Genomic DNA, 19,746 nt, shown 5'->3' with positions numbered 1-19,746 from the left:
GCTCTCCATCCATTGGTCTGCTGTTGTGCCATTTACATCTTGCTTCCGCCCACTACAGAATACAGCATGGGGCAGTGGACCTGCCTACTTCAGCCACTGACTAACTTCACTTTGAGTGACTGCATTTTACTCTTTCACAAGGAGGTAGTTCCCTTCAGTGCCAGTGTTTTGGTTTGTACTTAATAATTATGTAAGCGCTGCCTTTGTGTTTAGAGGCTCATGTGATAGCAGGACGCTTTCTACCAGCTCTTCACAGCACAGGGCACATTCCACCTTTATCAGTTCCTGACTCCTGACAATGATTCTGTAAATTCCTTTTGGAGCTGCCTTTGTGAATTTGATTCCTGCTATATTATTATATATCTGAATCTCCCTTTTCACCTTCTACCAAAGGATCGACCGCTGACTGCTCAGGACTCCTGCAAAACCGCAACAAAGTAGCAAGACGACTATTAGCAACCTTGTATCGCCTCATCCTGCCGGCTTTCTCGACTGTTTCTAGGTGGTGCATGCTCTGGGGGAGTCTGCTTCACCCTGCAAGAGGAGCTCTGAAGAAATCTCCCGTGGGTTGACGGAATCTTCCTCCTGCTAACGCAGGCACCAAAAGACTGCATCACTGGTCCTCTGGGTCACCTCTCATCCCGACGAGCGTGGTCCCTGAAACTCAGCAACTCTGTCCAAGTGACTCCCACAGTCCAGTGACTCTTCAGTCCAAGTTTGGTGGAGGTAAGTCCTTGCCTCCCCACGCTAGACTGCATTGCTGGGTACGGCGTGATTTGCAGCTGCTCCGGCTCCTGTGCACTCTTCCAGGATTTCCTTTGTGCACAGCCAAGCCTGGGTCCCCGACACTCTATCCTGCAGTGCACAACCTTCTGAGTTGTCCTCCGGCGTCATGGAACTCCCTTTTGTGACTTTGCGTGGACTCCAGTTTACTTTCCTCACATGTGCCTGTTCAGGTACTTTTACTGGTGCTGCCTGCTTCTGTGAGGGCTCTGAGTTGCTGGGCGCCCCCTCTGTCGCCTCCTCCAAGTGGCGACATCCTGGTCCCTCCTGGGCCACAGCAGCACCCAAAAACCTCTACCACGACTCTTGCAACTAGCAAGGCTGGTTTGCGGTATTTCTGAGTGGGAACACCTCTGCAAGCTTCATCACGATGTGTGACATCCATCCTCCAAAGGAGAAGTTCCTAGTCCTCTTCTTTCTTGCAGAACTCCAAGCTTCTTCCAACAGGTGACAGCTTCCTTGCACCCTCAGCAGGCATTTCCTGGGCTCCTGCCCACTCTTGACACTGTCGCGACTATTGGACTTGGTCCCCTTGTCTTACAGGTACTCAGGTCCGGAAATCCACTGTTGTTGCATTGCTGGTGTTTGTTATTCTTGCAGAATCCCCCTATCACGACTTCTGTGCTCTCTGGGGGTAGTAGGTGCACTTTACACCTACCTTTTAGGGTTTTGGGGTGGGCTATTTTTCTAACCCTCACTGTTTTCTTACAGTCCCAGCGACACTCTACAAGCTCACATAGGTCTGGGGTCCATTGGTGGTTCACATTCCACTTTTGGAGTATATGGTTGGTGATGCCCCTATACCTATGTGCTCCTATTGCAATCTATTGTAATTCTATACAGTGTGCATAACTTTTCTTGCTATTACTTACCTAAATTTGGTTTGTGTACATATATCTTGTGTATATAACTTGTCCTTATACTGAGGGTACTCACTGAGATATTTTTGGCATATTGTCATAAAAATAAAGTACCTTTATTTTTAGTAACTCTGGTGGTCATTCCAACCCTGGCGGTCCATGACCGCCGGGTTGGAGGACCGCGGGAGCACCGCCGACAGGCCGGCGGTGCTCCAATGGGCATTCCGACCGCGGCGGTAAAGCCGCGGTCGGACCGGCAACACTGGCGGGCTCCCGCCAGTGTACCGCCGCCCATTGGAATCCTCCAAGGCGGCGCAGCTTGCTGCGCCGCCGAGGGGATTCCGACCCCCCCTACCGCCATCCAGTTCCCGGCGGTTCTCCCGCCGGGAACCGGATGGCGGTAGGGGGGGTCGTGGGGCCCCTGGGGGCCCCTGCAGTGCCCATGCCACTGGCATGGGCACTGCAGGGGCCCCCGTAAGAGGGCCCCTAAATGTATTTCACTGTCTGCTGCGCAGACAGTGAAATACGCGACGGGTGCAACTGCACCCGTCGCACAGCTTCCACTCCGCCGGCTCGATTCCGAGCCGGCTTCATCGTGGAAGCCTCTTTCCCGCTGGGCTGGCGGGCGGCCTGAAGGCGGCCGCCCGCCAGCCCAGCGGGAAAGTAAGAATTACCGCCGCGGTCTTTCGACCGCGGAACGGTAACCTGACGGCGGGACTTTGGCGGGCGGCCTCCGCCGCCCGCCAAGGTCCGAATGAGGGCCTCTGTGTATTGTGTTTTCTTATGATATTGTGCATATGACACCAGTGGTATAGCAGAAGCTTTACATGTCTCCTACTTCAGCCTAAGCTGCTTTGCCATAGCTACCTTCTATCAGCCTAAGCTGCTAGAAACACCTCTTCTACACTAATAAGGGATAACTGGACCTGGCACAAGGTGCAAGTACCTCTGGTACCCACTACAAGCCAGGCCAGACTCCTACACAGGGACACAGGAAGAGGACTCAGGAGGCAGGAGCACAGTAGGAGAGAGTACAATGGACAAGGGCAGAGGAGGAGCATTCAGGAAGCAGGAGCACAGCAGGAGGGAGTACTACAGACAAGGGCACAGGAGGAGCATTCAGGAGACAGGAGCAGAGCAGGGAGGAGTACTATAGACAAGGGCACAGGAGGAGGATTCAGGAGGAGGAGCACAGCAGGAGGGAGTACTAGAGACAAGGGCACAGGAGGAGGTTTCAGGAGGCAGGAGCACAGCAGGGAGCAGTACTACATACAGGGGCACAGGAAGAGGACTCAGGAGGTAGGAGCACGGCAGGAGGGAGTACCACAGATAAGGGCACAGGAGTAGGATTCATGAGGCACGAGCACTGCAGGGAGGAATACTACAGAAAAGGGCACAAAAAGGAGGGTTCAGGAGGCAGGAGCACAGCTGGAGGGATTACTACAAACGGGGGCACAGTAGAGGGACTCAGGAGGAAGGAGCACAGCAGGGAGGAGTAATACAGACAAGGGCACAGGAAGGGAATTCAGGAGGCAGGAGCACAGCAGGAAGGAGTACTACAGACAAGGGCACAGGAGGCGGACTCAGGAGGCCTGAGCACAGCAGGAAGGAGTACTAAAGACAAGGGCACAGGAGGAGAATTCCAGGACAGGAGCACAGCAGGAGAGAGTACTACAGACAAGGGAACAGGAGGAAGATTCAGGAGGCAGGAGCACAGCAGGAGAGAGTACTACAGACAAGGGCACAGGAGGAGGATTCAGGAGGCAGAAGCACAGCAAGGAGGAGTACTACAGACAAGGGCACAGGAGGAGCATTCAGGAGGCAGGAGCAGAGCAGGGAGGAGTACTACAGACAGGGTCACAGGAAGAGGCCTCAGGAGCCAGGAGCACAGCAGGAGGGAGTAGTACGGACAAGGACACAGAAGGAGCATTCAGGAAGCAGGAACGCATCAGAAGGGAGTACTACAGACAAGGGCACAGGAGGAGCATTCAGGAGGCAGGAGCAGGGAGGAGTACTACAGACAAGGGCACAGGAGGAAGATTCAGGAGCACAGCAGGGAGGAGTACTACAGACAAGGGCACAGGAGGAGGACTCAGGAGGCAGGAGCCCAGCAGGAGGGAGTACTACAGACAAAGGCACAGGAGGACGATTCAGGAAACAGGAGCACAGCAGGAAGGATTACTACAAGGGAACAGGAGGCCGATTGAGGAGGCAGGAGCACAGCAGGAAGGAGTACTACAGCAGGGGCACAGGAGGAGGATTCAGGAGGCAGGAGCACAGCAGGGAGGAGTACTACAGACAAGGGCAGAGGAGGAAGATTCAGGAGGCAGGGCACAGTAGGAGGGAGTACTACACACAGGGGCAGAGGAGAAGGATTCAGGAGGCAGGAGCACAGTAGGAGAAAATACTAGAGACAAGGGCAGAGGAGGAGGAGTCAGGAGGCAGGTGCACAGCACAGAGGAGCACTACAGACAAGGGCACAGGAGGTGGACTCCGGAGGCCTGAGCACAGCAGGAAGGAGTACTACAGACAAGGGCACAGGAGGAGAAATCCAGGTCAGGAGCACAGCAGAAGGGAGTACTACAGACAAGGGCACAGGTGGAGGATTCAGGAGGTAGGAGCGCAGCAGGAGGGAGTACTACAGACAAGGGCACAGGAGGAGGATTCAGGAGGCATGAGCACAGCAAGGAGGAGTACTATAGACAAGGGCACAGGAGGAGGATTCAGAAGGCAGGAGCACAGCAGGGAGGAGTACTACAGAGAAGAGCACAGGAGGAGGACTCAGGAGGCAGAAGCACAGCAGGAGGGACTACTACGGACGAGGGCACACAAGGAGCATTCAGGAAGCGGGAACACATCAAGAGGGAGTAATTCACTGAGGGGCACAGGAGTATGGCTTAAGAGGCAGGAGCACAGCAGGGAGGAGTACTACAGACAAGGGCACAGGAGGATTACTCAGGAGGCAGGAGGACAGCAGGGAGGAGTACTACAGACAGGGGCACAGGAGGGGGATTCAGGAGGCAGGAGCACAGCAGGGAGGAGTACTACAGACAGGGGCACAGGGGGAGGATTCAGGAGGCAGGAGCACAGCAGGAGGGAGTAATATAGACAGGTCCACAGGAGGAGGACTCAGGAGGCAGGAGCACATCAGGAGGGAGTGCTACAGACAGGGGCACAGGTGGAGGATTCAGGAAACAGGACCACAGCAGGGAGGAATACTATAGACAAGGGCACAGGAGGAGGATTCAGGAGGGAGGAGCACAGCAGGGAGGAGTACTACAGAGAAGAGCACAGGAGGAGGACTCAGAAAGCGGGAACACATCAGGAGGGAGTAATATAGACAGGGGCACAGGAGTATGGCTCAAGAGGAAGGAGCACAGCAGGGAGGAGTACTAGAGACAAGGGCACAGGAGGAGGATTCAGGACGCAGGAGCACAGCAGGGAGGAGAACTACAGACAGGGGCACAGGAAGAGGACTCAGGAGGCAGGAGCACACCAGGAGAGAGTGAAATGGACAAGGGCACAGGAGGAACATTCAGGAAGCAGGAGCACAGCAGGAGGGAGTACTACAGACAAGGGCACAGGAGGAGCATTCAGGAGGCAGGAGCAGAGCAGGGAGGAGTACTACAGACAAGGGCACAGGAGGAGGATTCATAAGGCAGGAGCACAGCAGGAGGGAGTACTACAAGAGGATTCAGGAAGGCCCCTGCCTTCACTTCCGAGGAGTTGGAGAGACTGGTGGATGGGGTCCTCCCCCAGTACATGCTACTCTACGGTCCTCCAGACAAACAGGTGAGTACACTGTGAGCATGATGCATGGGCCATGAATGTATGGAGTGCTGTGGATGGAAGATACATGTGGGGGTAGGGGCTGGGGCCTGCATGTGAGGATGGTGAGTGTATGTGTGTCAGGGCATGGGTGGGAAATGAGTATGACGAACCGGACGGGAGAGTAATTTCCTTTCATCCTATACCTTTACTCTAGGTCAGCGCCCACCAGAAGAAGGGTATTTGGCGTGCCATCGCCAAGGAAGTGCGGACCCTGGGGGTCTATCATAAACGGAGCACCCACTGCCGCAAGAGATGGGAGGACGTGGGCTGCTGGACTAAGAATACGGCAGAGGCCCAGCTGGGGCTGGCCTCCCAACGTGGAAGGGGTGCCCATCGCACCATGACTCCCCTGATGTTCCGGATCCTGGCTGTGGCATATCTGGAGTTGGATGGGCGTTTGAGGGCATCACAGCAGCCACAAGGGGGTGAGTACAGTCTCATTCAGCTGACTGTGCACACTTTACGAGGTGTCTGGGTGGGGGCTGTGGGTTCACCTAGGCCAGGGCGAACATGGTAGGATAGGTCCCTTGTTAGGCAGGCTCTGAGGCACTCCAACCCCAATAGTGGTAGTGGGAATCTACAACTAGTCAGCCTCCTGTGGATTCCAGGTGTGCAGCAAATGGTGTTAGGCATAGTCCCCCATGGGAAGGTGAATTTCCTACTAACAGCTAGTGCATGGCCTAGTGCATAGGGCTGCTCCCTGTGTGTTGTGTCCGCCAACGGTAGTGTTGTTGCTGGCATTGACCATGAGTCTTCTCTGTCTTTCCCTCCCTTCTTGTTTTGTCACCCTGTCCTTGTGTGCATTAGCATAATCTGGCGGAGGAGCAGAGGCACCGGACACGGAGGGAGCTGCATCCCACATGGCCCAGGAGGGTGAATCCACCGACGGTGAGGGCACCAGTGGGACAGAGGGCAAGGAGAGCTCCGCAATGGGGACAGGAGGGGACACCAGCGACAGCGACTCTTCCTCTGATGGGTGCTCCCTTGCGGTGGCGGGCACCTCTGTGCCCACTGCAACAACAGGTACAGCCACCACCTCCCCTACCAGCACCACCCACCCAGCAGCCCCTCAGCGTGTTTCCTGTGCCTGCTTACCCAGGAGGATGGGCATCTCCTTCTCCCCAGGCACCTCAGGTCCTGCCCCAGTCAGCCCTGCTGCCCTCAGTGAGGAGGTTATTGACCTCCTGAGATCCCTCACTGTTGGGCAGTCAACCATTTTAAATGCCATCCAGGGTGTTGAGAGGCATTTGCGGCAAACAAATGCATACCTGGAGGGCATTCATTCTGGCGTGGCGTCCCAACAGAGAGCATTTCAGGCTCTGGCCTCAGCACTGATGGCATCCATTGTCCCTGTGTCCTGCCTCCCCCCTGCAACTTCCACTACCCAGACCCAATCCCCTCTACCTCAGCCTATCCCAAGCACACCATCAAACCAGCATGCACACACATCAACACACAAAAGTGGCTCAGGAAAACATAAGCCCCACACATCCCACAGGCACTCACACAAGCACCATACCCATGCAGACACACCAACATCCCCTGCCCCCACTGTGTCCCCCTCCTCCATGTCCTCCACCTCCCTCCCTGTGTTGTCTCCACTCACACCTGCATGCACTACATCCTCAGCCACTACCTCCATCACCAGAACGCCCATCACTACACACCGCTCACGTGCAATCACCACCCTCACTACCATTCACACGTCCCCTGTGTCCTCTCCCAGTGTGTCTGTGAGCCCTCCTCCCAAAGTACACAAACGCCGGCACACACCCACTCAACAGCCATCCACCTCACAACAGCCTCCAACCCATGCACCTTCACCCAAACTCAGCAGACGTATACCTCCTACAACCACTATCTCTTCCTCCACTCCCAAACCCCCTCCATCTTCCCGTCCCAGTGTGTCCAAAGAAATTGACCTAGCTAACCTGGAGCTCTTTCCTACACCTCCCCCCTGTCCTTCTCCTAGGGCCAGGATGTCTAGATCCCAGCCCAGCACCTCAGCCACCAAATCTGCATCCGCTGTGGTCCCTGCTTCTTTAGTACGGTCAAAGGGGGCACCCGTCAGAGATGCCAGTGTGCCACCTACGGAAAAGAAGGACCACCCTATTCCACCACCTGCAAAGCTGAAAAATTGACTGGCTTCAAGCAGGGGACAGTCACACCACCCACTCATCAAGGCCTTGCACAAACACTGAGTGGACAGTGCCAAGGTCCCTGCAGCGGCTGTCAAGATGGGGAAGGGCCACAAGCCAAAGGGAACATCACCTCTGGGCACGATGTCACCTGGGGAGGGACTGGTGACCACCAAATCATCAGGGATGGCAGCCATATGCACCCCAGTCACCACTGCCACTCCGACCGCCACCTGCACCGTCCCCTGCACCGCCACCTGCACCGCGGCTGCCACAACGTCAGTCTGCAGCATCCTCCCCAAAGATCAGCCATCTGAGGCTGCCGGAGATGGTATGGTGTCTACATCCACCCCATCAGTCACTTGCACCACGGCCTGCACTGGCAACTTCTCCGCTATAGCCACCGCCGCCTGTACCACCATCAGCACCGCCACGTGCACAGCCGATGCCACTCTGTCGGACGTCAGCCCCAACCCCAGTGTGCAGCCATCAGAGTCTGCAGGTGACGTTCTGGACCCGGGACACGCCACTTGAGACACCACCTCCAGCACTGACATGAACCAGAAATTGGCAGCCTAATTGCCGCAGGATGGAGTGTGGGTCTGCCTCCATGCTACCTGTTACGGGTACATCGCGTGGCTGTGACACACAGGTGAGACAAATTCAACATGCCACACCCCAGGAGCAGCATCACTGGGCACAAAGCCCCCTACAGAACCAGTGGAGAAAAGCATCCACTATCACGGTCATTGGCAAGATGAAGCACTCTGGGCACAAAGCCCCCTCCAGAACCAGTGGAGAAAAGCATCCACTAACAGAGTCCTTGGCAGGATGAAGCACTCTTGGCACAAAGCCCCTTCCAGAACCAGTGGAACATGTTAACCACTTGAGAGTCTGTGGCTTTGCACTCCCCAGGACCAAACAGTGGGCAACCCACCCACTTGAGAGATGTGAGAGGCTGTGGCTTTGCACTCCCCAGCACCAAGCAGTGGGAAACCACCCACTTGAGAGACTTGAGAGACTGTGGCTTTGCACTCCCTAGGACCAAGCAGTGGGAAACCACCCACTTGAGGGACTTGAGAGATTGTGGCTTTGCACTCTCCAGGACCAATCAGTGGGCATGGAGCCCCCTCAAGGAGCAGTGGCGTTGTACCATCATCCGGCTGAGGTGCCCCCCTCCCCTTCCCCCTGAGGTGCCTTTTTGTTTTCCGACCTGATGCCCCTGATGCCCCTGCAGTGCTCTCTTTGTTTTGAGGCAGGTGTCATGTGTGGGCTTCGCCCATGCTTTTTGGGACCACTGGTTTACGGACATTTCATGGGACAGTGTATGGACTTGTGTACTTGCTGTAAATATTTGTGTATACTGATTAATTTGCTGTTCCCTTGGGCTATCTGATTGTTCGAATATTACACTAGTTAAACTAATTTCGTTTGGTCCTTGCGTTCTTCCAGGGGGTGACAGGGTGTATCTGTGATGTTATTGGATATGTGTGTGTGCGTGTGTGTTGTTGTGGGTGGGGTTGTTGCATTTTGCTTATGTGTGTCACTCTCTTTTCCCTCCCCCCTCCCCTGTGTGCTAGGTGCAGTACTCACTGTGGTCATCGTCGCCGCCCCTGTTTGTACTCCTGGTAGATGAGAAGATACACCAACATTGGTAAGACCTGTAGTTCGGGCTCCATAGTGTCATGGTTCTTCGTTCAATCTCGAAAGGTGAGTGGTTTCCCTTCCAAACACTATTTCCGCCGTGCTTTTGATGGCGTTAGTACTGACCCGGAAAAGCTGGCAGATTGGTGCCTTGTAATAGTGTGGTCGGTACATTGACTTCCACCTGTCTGTTGGCGGTTACCGCCGCAGTGTTTGTTGCTACCACCATGGCGGTCGGAGTGTTAAAGTGGCTGTCTGTGTTGGCATTTTCCGCCCATGTCATAATTCCATTTTTTGGACCTCCGGCCTGTTGGCGGTATTACCGCCGCTTTATCACCGACCGCCAGGGTTCTAATGAGGGCCTTAGTAACTTTGCACCTAACCTTCAGCAAATGAAGGTTAGACATATAGGTGACTTATAAGTTACTTAAGTGCAGTGAAAATGGCTGTGAAATAACGTGTACTTTATACGTGCTGCACCTAAAAAATGCAAAGAGAGGTATAAAGGCAGAGAAACAGGCGATAAGGAGTCTGGCCGGGAGCTGGGGACACAGGGACAAGAGATAGGAACATAGGGATAAAAGATGAGGACACAGGGACCGACGATAGGGAGACAGGAGATGAGGACACAGGAGATGGAGGGACAGGAGATAGGAGCACAGGGACAGGAGGTAAGGACACATTTGATGGGGACACAGGGACAGGTGAAGAAAGTACAGGGACATGGACTTGTAAGGGGGGACAATCTTATGCAGGTTTCTAGAATCTGTTTCTCTAACAGGATGACTATCAAGATTGCTGTAGTTGTTGCCACCATGGGGAACTAACCCCAACTTCTGTCTTTCTCTCTCTACATCTAAAGATTCCCTGTCTAAGGCCAACTGCTTCTGTCTTAGCCTCAGTCTGGCCTCTTCCAACCTCAGCTTTCTGGGCTCCCTGTCTAGGGTGTTATCTTCTGGGTGGGAGGTTTGGGAATTCTCTGACACAGTGGTAATGTGAGAATGGGCAGAAGTGGACCTTTCTCTAACTTCCCGAACCTTAGTGACCTGGCCTTTTGGAGTGAAAGGTGCCCTACTGGTTTGTGACCCCCCTCCCACTACCAGCTTCACTAGGTGGCCTGACAAGTGAAAGGTCTTTGGAAGTACCCTCCCCAGAGTTCTCTGGACCCTCCCCTGAATCTATCTGGATACCCCCCTCTTCTACCTCCTGATCCTGGGTTTGACCAGTCTCACTCTGGTCACTTTCAAGGAGAAGGCTAAGAAGGAGATCCTTAGTAGGGTTCTTATCAATCCCCAAACTTCTTTCTATACAGAGACCCCTCAAACATTTGAAGTTTGGATTATCATACGTTTCTTCACAACTTTGGGAGTGGTCTCTACCACAGACATGGTGAAAAGAAAGAGGATAGGGGTAAGAGAAAACGTTTAGAAAATGTTTAAAGAAAAGAGAAAAACCTTTTCGAATAGGGACATGAGATGGGGATACAGGGACAGGAGATGGGTACACAGGGACATGAGATGGGGACACAGGGATATGTGATGGGGATACAGGGACAGGAGACGGGGACACAGGGATATGTGATGGGGATACAGGAACAGGAGATGGGGACATAGGGTCATCAGATGGGGACACAGGGACATCAGATGGAGGGACAGGAGATGGGAGCATTGGGACAGGAGATAGGGGGACAGGAGATGGAGGGACACAGGGACATATGATGGGGACACAGGGACAGGAGATGGAGGGATAGAAGGAGGGACAGGAGATGGGAGCATGGGGACGGGATATGGAGAGACACGAGATGGGAACACAGGGACATGAGATGTGGACACAGGGACAAGAGATGGAGGGACAAGAGATGGGGACACAGGAACAGGCAATAATAACATGAGATGGGGACACAAACAGGAGATGGGAGCACAGGGACAGGAGATAAGGACAGAAGATGGGGATACAGGGACAGGAGATGAGAGCACAGGGACAGGAGATGGAGGGAAAGGAGATGGGAGCACAGGGACAGGAGATGGGGACACAGGGAGAGGAGATGAAGGGACAGGACATGGGGACACAGGGACAGGCAATAAATACATGAGATTGGGACACATGGGACAGGAAATGGGGCCACAGGGACAGGAGATAAGGACATGAGATGGGGAAACAGGGACAGGAGATAAGGACATGAGATCGGGAAACAGGGGATGAGGACACAGGGACAGGAGATGGGGGCACAGGGACAGGCAATAATGACATGAGATGGGGACACAGGGACAGGAGATGGGAGCACAGGGACAGGAGATATGGACATGAGATGGGGAAACAGCGACAGAAGATGGGGACACAGGGACAGCAGATGGAGGGGCAGGAGATGGGGACACATGGACAGGAGATATGGGCAGGAAACAGGACATGAGTTGGGGACACAGAGATAGGAGATAAGAACACAGAGGCACGTGATGGGGACACAGGAACAGGAGATGCCTGGGGACACAGGGACAGGAGATGGGAGTCAGGGATATGAGATGGGGACACAGGAGGTAGGGACACAGGGGCATGTGATGGGGACACAGGGGAATGTGATAGGGACACCGGGGCATGTGATGGGACACAGTGACAGGAGATGGGAGCACAGAGGCAGGAGATGGGGACACAGGGGAAGGAGACAGAGGGACAGGAAATGGGGATAGAGGGATAGGACATGTAGGGACAGGAGATGAGAGCACATGGACGGGAGATGGGGGTGGAGAGACAGGAGATGGGAGCACAGGGACAGGAGATGGGGAGACAGGAGATGGGGACACAGGGGCGTGAGATGGGGATACAGGGACAGGAGATGGGGATACAGGGACATCAGATGGGGACACAGGGACATCAGATGGAGGGACAGGAGATGGGAGCATAGGGACAGGAGATGGAGGGACAGGAGATGGGGACACAGGGACATGAGATGGGGACACAGGGACAGGAGATGGAGGGACAGGAGATGGGAGCACAGGGACAGGAGATGGAGGGACAGGAGATGGGGACACAGGGACAGGCAATTATAACATGAGATGGGGACACAGGGACAGGCAATAATAACATGAGATGGTGTAGGAAAGTACCATTTTGCCTGGCATGTTACCTCCATTTTTCACTGTATATATGTTGTTTTAGTTGTATGTGTCACTGGGACCCTGCCAGCCAGGGCCCCAGTGTTCATAAGTGTGCCTGAATGTGTTACCTGTGTAGTGACTAACTGTCTCACTGAGGCTCTGCTATCCAGAACCTCAGTGGTTATGCTCTCTCATTTCTTTCAAATTGTCACTAACAGGCTAATTTTACCAATTTACATTGGCTTACTGGAACTCCCTTATAATTACCTAGTATATGGTACTGAGGTACCCAGGGTATTGGGGTTCCAGGAGATCTCTATGGGCTGCAACATTTCTTTTGCCACCCATAGGGAGCTCTGACAATTCTTACACAGGCCTGCCACTGCAGCCTGAGTGAAATAATGCACACATTATTTCACAGCCATTTTCACTGCACTTAAGTAACTTATAAGTCACCTATATGTCTAACCTTTACCTGGTAAAGGTTAGGTGCAAAGTTACTTAGTGTGAGGGCACCCTGGCACTAGCCAAGGTGACCCCACATTGTTCAGGGCAAATTCCCCGGACTTTGTGAGTGCGGGGACACCATTACACGCGTGCACTACATATAGGTCACTACCTATATGTAGCTTCACAATGGTAACTCCGAATATGGCCATGTAACATGTCTATGATCATGGAAGTGCCCCCTCTATGCCATCCTGGCATAGTTGGCACAATCCCATGATCCCAGTGGTCTGTAGCACAGACCCTGGTACTGCCAAGCTGCCTTTTCAGGGGTTTCACTGCAGCTGCTGCTGCTGCCAACCCCTCAGACAGGTTTCTGCCCCCCTGGGGTCAAGCCAGGCTTGTCCCAGGATGGCAGAACAAAGGACTTCCTCTGCGAGAGGGTGTTACACCCTCTCCCTTTGGAAAATGGTGTGTAGGCAGGGGAGGAGTAGACTCCCCCAGCCTATGGAAATGCTTTCATGGGCACAGATGTGCCCATTTCTGCATAAGCCAGTCTACACCGGTTCAGGGACCCCTTAGCCCTGCTCTGGCGCGAAACTGGACAAAGGAAAGGGGAGTGACCACTCCCCTGACCTGCACCTCCCCTGGGAGGTGTCCAGAGCTCCTCCAGTGTGCTCCAGACCTCTGCCATCTTGGAAACAGAGGTGCTGCTGGCACACTAGACTGCTCTGAGTGGCCAGTGCCACCAGGTGACGTCAGAGACTCCTTCTGATAGGCTCCTTCAGGTGTTGCTAGCCTATCCTCTCTCCTAAGTAGCCAAACCCTCTTTTCTGGCTATTTAGGGTCTCTGCTTTGGGGATTTCCTTAGATAACGAATGCAAGAGCTCATCAGAGTTCCTCTGCATCTCTCTCTTCACCTTCTGCCAAGGAATCGACTGCTGACCGCGCTGGAAGCCTGCAAAACTGCAACAAAGTAGCAAAGATGACTACTGCAACTCTGTAACGCTGATCCTGCCGCCTTCTCGACTGTTTTCCTGGTGGTGCATGCTGTGGGGGTAGTCTGCCTCCTCTCTGCACTAGAAGCTCAGAAGAAATCTCCCGTGGGTCGACGGAATCTTCCCCCTGCAACCGCAGGCACCAAAGAACTGCATTACCAGTCCCTTGGGTCTCCTCTCAGGACGACGAGCGAGGTCCCTTGAATCCAGCAACTCTGTCCAAGTGACTCCCAAAGTCCAGTGACTCTTCAGTCCAAGTTTGGTGGAGGTAAGTCCTTGCTTCCCCACGCCAGACCGCATTGCTGGGAACCGCAACTTTTGCAGCTACTCCGGCTTCCGTGCACTTCCAGCGGAAATCCTTTGTGCACAGCCAAGCCTGGGTCCACGACACTCTAACCTGCATTGCACAACTTTCTAAGTTGGTCTCCGGCGACGTGGGACTCCTTTGTGCAACTTCGGGTGAGCACCGTTTCACGCATCCTCGTAGTGCCTGTTTCTGGCACTTCTCCGGGTGCTACCTGCTGCTGAGAGGGCTCCTTGTCTTGCTCGACATCCCCTCTGTCCCCAGACGCAATTGGCGACATCCTGGTCCCTCCTGTGCCACAGCAGCGTCCAAAAACCCTTACCGCACGATGTGCAGCTAGCAAGGCTTGTTGGCGGTCTTTCGGTGGGAAAATACTTCTGCACGACTCTCTATGGCGTGGGGGACCCATCCTCCAAAGGGGAAGTCTCTAGCCTTTTTCGTTCCTGCAGAATCCTCAGCTTCTACTGTCCAGTAGCAGCTTCTTTGCACCCACAGCTGGCATTTCCTGGGCATCTGCCCATCTCCGACTTGCTTGTGACTTTTGGACTTGGTCCCCTTGTTCCATAGGTACCCTTGACTGGAAATCCATTGTTGTTGCATTGCTGGTTTGTGTCTTTCCTGCAGAATTCCCCTATCACAACTTCTTTGTCCTTTGGGGAACTTTAGTGCACTTTGCACTCACTTTTCAGGGTCATGGGGTGGGCTATTTTTCTAACCCTTACTATTTTCTAATAGTCCCAGCGACCCTCTACAAGGTCACATAGGTTTGGGGTCCATTCGTGGTTCGCATTCCACTTTTGGAGTATATGGTTTGTGTTGCCCCCATCCCTATGTGTCCCCATTGCATCCTATTGTAACTATACATTGTTTGCACTGTTTTCTAAGACTATACTGCATATTTTTGGTATTGTGTACATATAACTTGTGTATATTTGCTATCCTCATACTGAGGGTACACTGAGATACTTTGGCATATTGTCATAAAAATAAAGTACCTTTATTTTTAGTATAACTGTGTATTGTGTTTTCTTATGATATTGTGCAAGTGACACTAGTGGTACTGTAGGAGCTTCACTCGTCTCCTAGTTCAGCCTAAGCTGCTCTGCTAAGCTACCATTATCTATCAGCCTATGCTGCTAGACACCCTATACACTAATAAGGGATAACTGGGCCTGGTGCAAGGTGCAAGTACCCCTTGGTACTCACTACAAGCCAGTCCAGCCTCCTACATTGGTTGTGCAGTGGTGGGATGAGTGCTTTGAGACTACTTACCACTTTTGTCATTGTACTTTTCATAAGAGAAAAATATACAAAACAAGTTCAGTGTGTGTACACATAACTAAAAAGTTTTGCATTTCCTCTTTTCACTCTTTTCTAAGTGCTGAAAAGTACTTCTAAACTTTCTAAAAAGTTCTTAAAAGTTTAAAAAGTTTTTTCTGTCTTTCTAAAAGTTCTGGAAACTTTTTTCTCTTTTTCTATCACTTAAACTCTTTCAAAAAAATGTCTGGCACAGGCCAAAATGTTGATCTGTCCAAAATTGCATATGATCACCTTAGCTGGAAAGGAGCAAGGAGTCTCTGCATAGAAAGAGGTTTGAGTGTAGGGAAGAATCCTTCCTTGGAATTGTTGCTTAACATGCTTAGAGAACAAGATAAGGCCAAAAGGGCCCCATCTGTTGAGAAAGTAGCCAATGGTTCCCAATCTGATCCAGGGACACCCCTAGGAAAAGATTCAGGAAAGAAACTTCAGAGCCTGCCCATTACTAGACAGTCTAGCATAGTTGGTACTGATGTAGAGTCACACCATACAGATAGTGTTGTCTCACATCATAGCAAGAGTATTCCTTCTCACCACAGTAGTAGTGATGTTTCTGTTAACCAAGCTGTTAGGGTGCCTTAAGTAAGGGACAGGTCTCCTTCTGTTCATTCTCATCATACTTCTGTTTCAAGACATGTCCCTCCCACCCACCCTGATGACAGATTGTTAGAAAGGGAGCTCAATAGATTGAGAGTGGAACAAACCAGACTGAAGCTCAAGAAGCAACAGCTGGATTTGGAAAGACAGACCTTAGAAGTAGAGAAGGAAAGACAGAAGTTGGGTTTAGAAACCCATGGTGGCAGCAGCAGTATTCCCCATAGTCATCCTGCAAAAGAGCATGATTCCAGGAATCTGCACAAGATAGTTCCCCCTTATAAGGAGAGGGATGACATTAACAAGTGGTTTGCTGCACTTGAGAGGGCCTGTGCTGTACAGGATGTCCCTCAAAGGCAGTGGGCTGCTATCCTATGGCTATCATTTAGTGGAAAAGGTAGGGATAGGCTCCTTACTGTGAAAGAAAATGAAGCCAATGATTACAAAGTTCTTAAGAATGCACTCCTGGATGGTTATGGCTTAACCACTGAACAATACAGGATAAAGTTCAGAGAGACCAAAAAGGAGTCTTCACAAGACTGGGTTAATTTCATTGACCATTCAGTGAAGGCCTTGGAGGGGTGGTTACATGGCAGTAAAGTTACTGATTATGAAAGCCTGTATAACACAATCCTGAGAGAGCATATACTTAATAATTGTGTGTCTGATTTGTTGCACCAGTACTTGGTGGACTCTGATCTGACCTCTCCCCAAGAATTGGGAAAGAAGGCAGACAAATGGGTCAGAACAAGGGGGAACAGAAAAGTTCATACAGGGGGTGACAAAGATGGTACTAAGAAGAAGGATGGTAAGTCTTCTGACAAGAGTGGGGACAAATCTAAAAATGAGTCTTCATCAGGCCCACAAAAACACTCTGGTGGGGGTGGTGGGCCCAAATCCTCTTCAAATCAAAACAAAGAAAAGAAACCATGGTGCTATTTATGTAAAATAAAAGGCCATTGGACAACAGATCCCAGTTGTCCAAAGAAAAGCACCAAGCCTCCTACCACTACAACCCCTATTGCTACACCTAGTGTCCCTACTAATAGCAGTGGTGGTGGGAGCAAACCTACTAATAGCCAATCTAAGGGAGTAGCTGGGCTCACCTTTGGTAACTTAGTTGGGGTTGGTCTGATTAGGGAGACCACAGAGGCTGTGTTAGTCTCTGAGGGGGCTATTGATTTAGCCACCTTGGTTGCTTGTCCCCTTAACATGGATAAGTACAAGCAACTACCCCTAATAAATGGTGTTGAGGTTCAGGCCTACAGGGACACTGGTGCCAGTGTCACAATGGTGATAGAGAAACTGGTCCACCTTGAACAACACCTACTTGGTCACCAGTACCAAGTAACCGATGCTCACAACAACACCCTTAGCCACCCCATGGCTGTTGTAAATCTCAACTGGGGGGGGGTTACTGGCCCAAAGAAAGTTGTGGTTGCCTCAGATTTACCTGTAGACTGTCTATTAGGGAATGATTTAGAGACATCAGCTTGGGCAGAAGTGGAGTTGGACGCTCATGCAGCAATGCTGGGCATTCCAGGGCATATTTTTGCTTTGACAAGGGCTCGGGCCAAAAAGCAAAAAGGACAGGGAAGCTTGGATCCTGGAACAATGGACCAAGTGCTCCCTAAAGCTAGGGCTAGTAGAAGTAAAGCACTACCTACTATCCCTCCCTCTACAGTGGATTCAACTTCAGAGGAAGAAGAATTCCCACCCTGTGTAGAACCTTCACCAGAGGAGCTGGAAGCAGACACTGCTGAGCTTTTGGGTGAAGGGGGGCCTGCCAGGGAGGAGCTGAGTGTGGCACAGCAGACCTGTCCCACACTAGAGGGTCTAAGACAGCAAGCTGTCAAACAGGCTAATGGGGATGTCAGTGACTCTCACAGAGTTTACTGGGAGGACAACCTCTTGTACACTGAGGCAAGGGATCCTAAACCTGGAGCTGCCAGGAGATTAGTGATTCCTCAGGAGTACAGAAAGTTCCTCCTAACTCTTGCTCACGACATTCCGCTAGCTGGACATTTGGGGCAAATGAAAACTTGGGACAGACTTGTTCCCCTGTTTCATTGGCCTAGAATGTCTGAGGACACAAAGGAATTTTGTAAGTCCTGTGAAACCTGTCAAGCCAGTGGCAAGACAGGTGGCACTCCAAAGGCACCCCTTATTCCACTGCCTGTGGTTGGGGTTCCCTTTGAAAGGGTAGGGGTTGACATAGTTGGCCCCCTTGACCCTCCTACTGCTTCAGGCAATAGGTTTATCTTGGTGGTAGTGGACCATGCCACAAGATATCCTGAAGCAATTCCTTTAAGGACCACTACAGCACCTGCAGTGGCAAAGGCCCTCCTGGGAATATTTTCCAGGGTGGGCTTCCCAAAGGAAGTAGTATCAGACAGGGGAAGCAATTTCATGTCTGCTTACTTAAAGGCCATGTGGAAGGAGTGTGGTGTGACTTACAAGTTCACTACACCCTATCATCCACAAACAAATGGACTGGTGGAGAGATTTAACAAAACTCTCAAAGGCATGATTATGGGTCTCCCTGAAAAACTCCGCAGGAGATGGGATATCCTTTTACAATGCCTCCTTTTTGCCTACAGGGAGGTACCCCAGAAAGGAGTGGGCTTCAGCCCCTTTGAACTTCTTTTTGGACACCCTGTTAGGGGTCCACTCACACTTGTCAAGGAGGGTTGGGAACAACCTTTAAAAGCTCCAAAGCAAGATATTGTGGACTATGTACTTGGCCTCAGATCAAGAATGGCTGAGTACATGAAAAAGGCCAGTAAAAACCTTCAGGCCAGCCAAGAGCTCCAGAAGCAATGGCATGATCAGAAGGCTGTTTTGGTTCAGTACCAACCAGGGCAGAAACTGTGGGTCTTGGAGCCTGTGGCCCTAAGAGCACTCCAAGATAAACGGAGTGGACCCCACACAATTGTTGAGAAAAAGGGTGAAGTCACCTACTTGATTGACTTAGGCACTGCCAGGAGTCCCCTTAGGGTGCTCCATGTCAACCGCCTGAAACCCTACTATGACAGGGCTGATCTCACCCTGCTCATGGCAACTGATGAGGGACAGGAAGAAGACAGTGATCCTCTTCCTGATCTCTTCTCTTCAACAGAACAAGATGCTCTAGTGGAGGGGGTAGTTTTGGCTGATTGTCTTACTGCTGAGCAGAAAGACCATTGCATAAATCTCCTGGGTCAGTTTTCTGAACTCTTCTCTACTGTGCCAGGTACCACTTCTTGGTGTGAGCACACTATAGATACTGGAGACAGCTTGCCTGTCAAAAGTAAGATCTATAGGCAGCCTGACTATGTCAGGGACTGCATAAAGCAAGAGGTACAGAAAATGTTAGAACTGGGAGTGTTTGAGCACTCTGAAAGTCCATGGGCTTCTCCTGTGGTACTTGTACCAAAACCTCATTCCAAAGATGGAAAGAAGGAAATGCGGTTTTGTGTAGACTACAGAGGTCTCAACCAGGTAACCAAAACTGATGCTCACCCTATACCCAGGGCATATGAGCTCATAGATACACTGGCATCTGCCAAGTATCTAAGCACTTTTGATTTGACTGCAGGGTATTGGCAGATCAAATTATCAGAAGATGCTAAACCTAAAACTGCATTTTCAACCATTGGAGGACATTACCAATTCACAGTAATGCCTTTTGGATTGAAAAATGCACCTGCCACTTTTCAGAGGTTGGTGAACACAGTCCTGCAAGGGCTGGAAGCTTTC

At 51.8% G+C, this 19,746-nt stretch overlaps 1 pseudogene; it reads right to left on the bottom strand.

Moving 5' to 3' along the window:
* The window catches only part of LOC138295264 (zinc finger protein 850-like), an 83,411-nt pseudogene that overhangs the window by 8,980 nt on the left and 54,685 nt on the right, over window positions 1–19,746 (bottom strand).

This window comes from Pleurodeles waltl, chromosome 5, assembly GCF_031143425.1.
Source record: "Pleurodeles waltl isolate 20211129_DDA chromosome 5, aPleWal1.hap1.20221129, whole genome shotgun sequence".
Classification (NCBI taxonomy): Eukaryota; Metazoa; Chordata; class Amphibia; order Caudata; family Salamandridae; genus Pleurodeles; species Pleurodeles waltl.
Note: the sequence above shows the minus strand (reverse complement) of the source record. Positions and strands in the feature narration are given on the sequence as shown.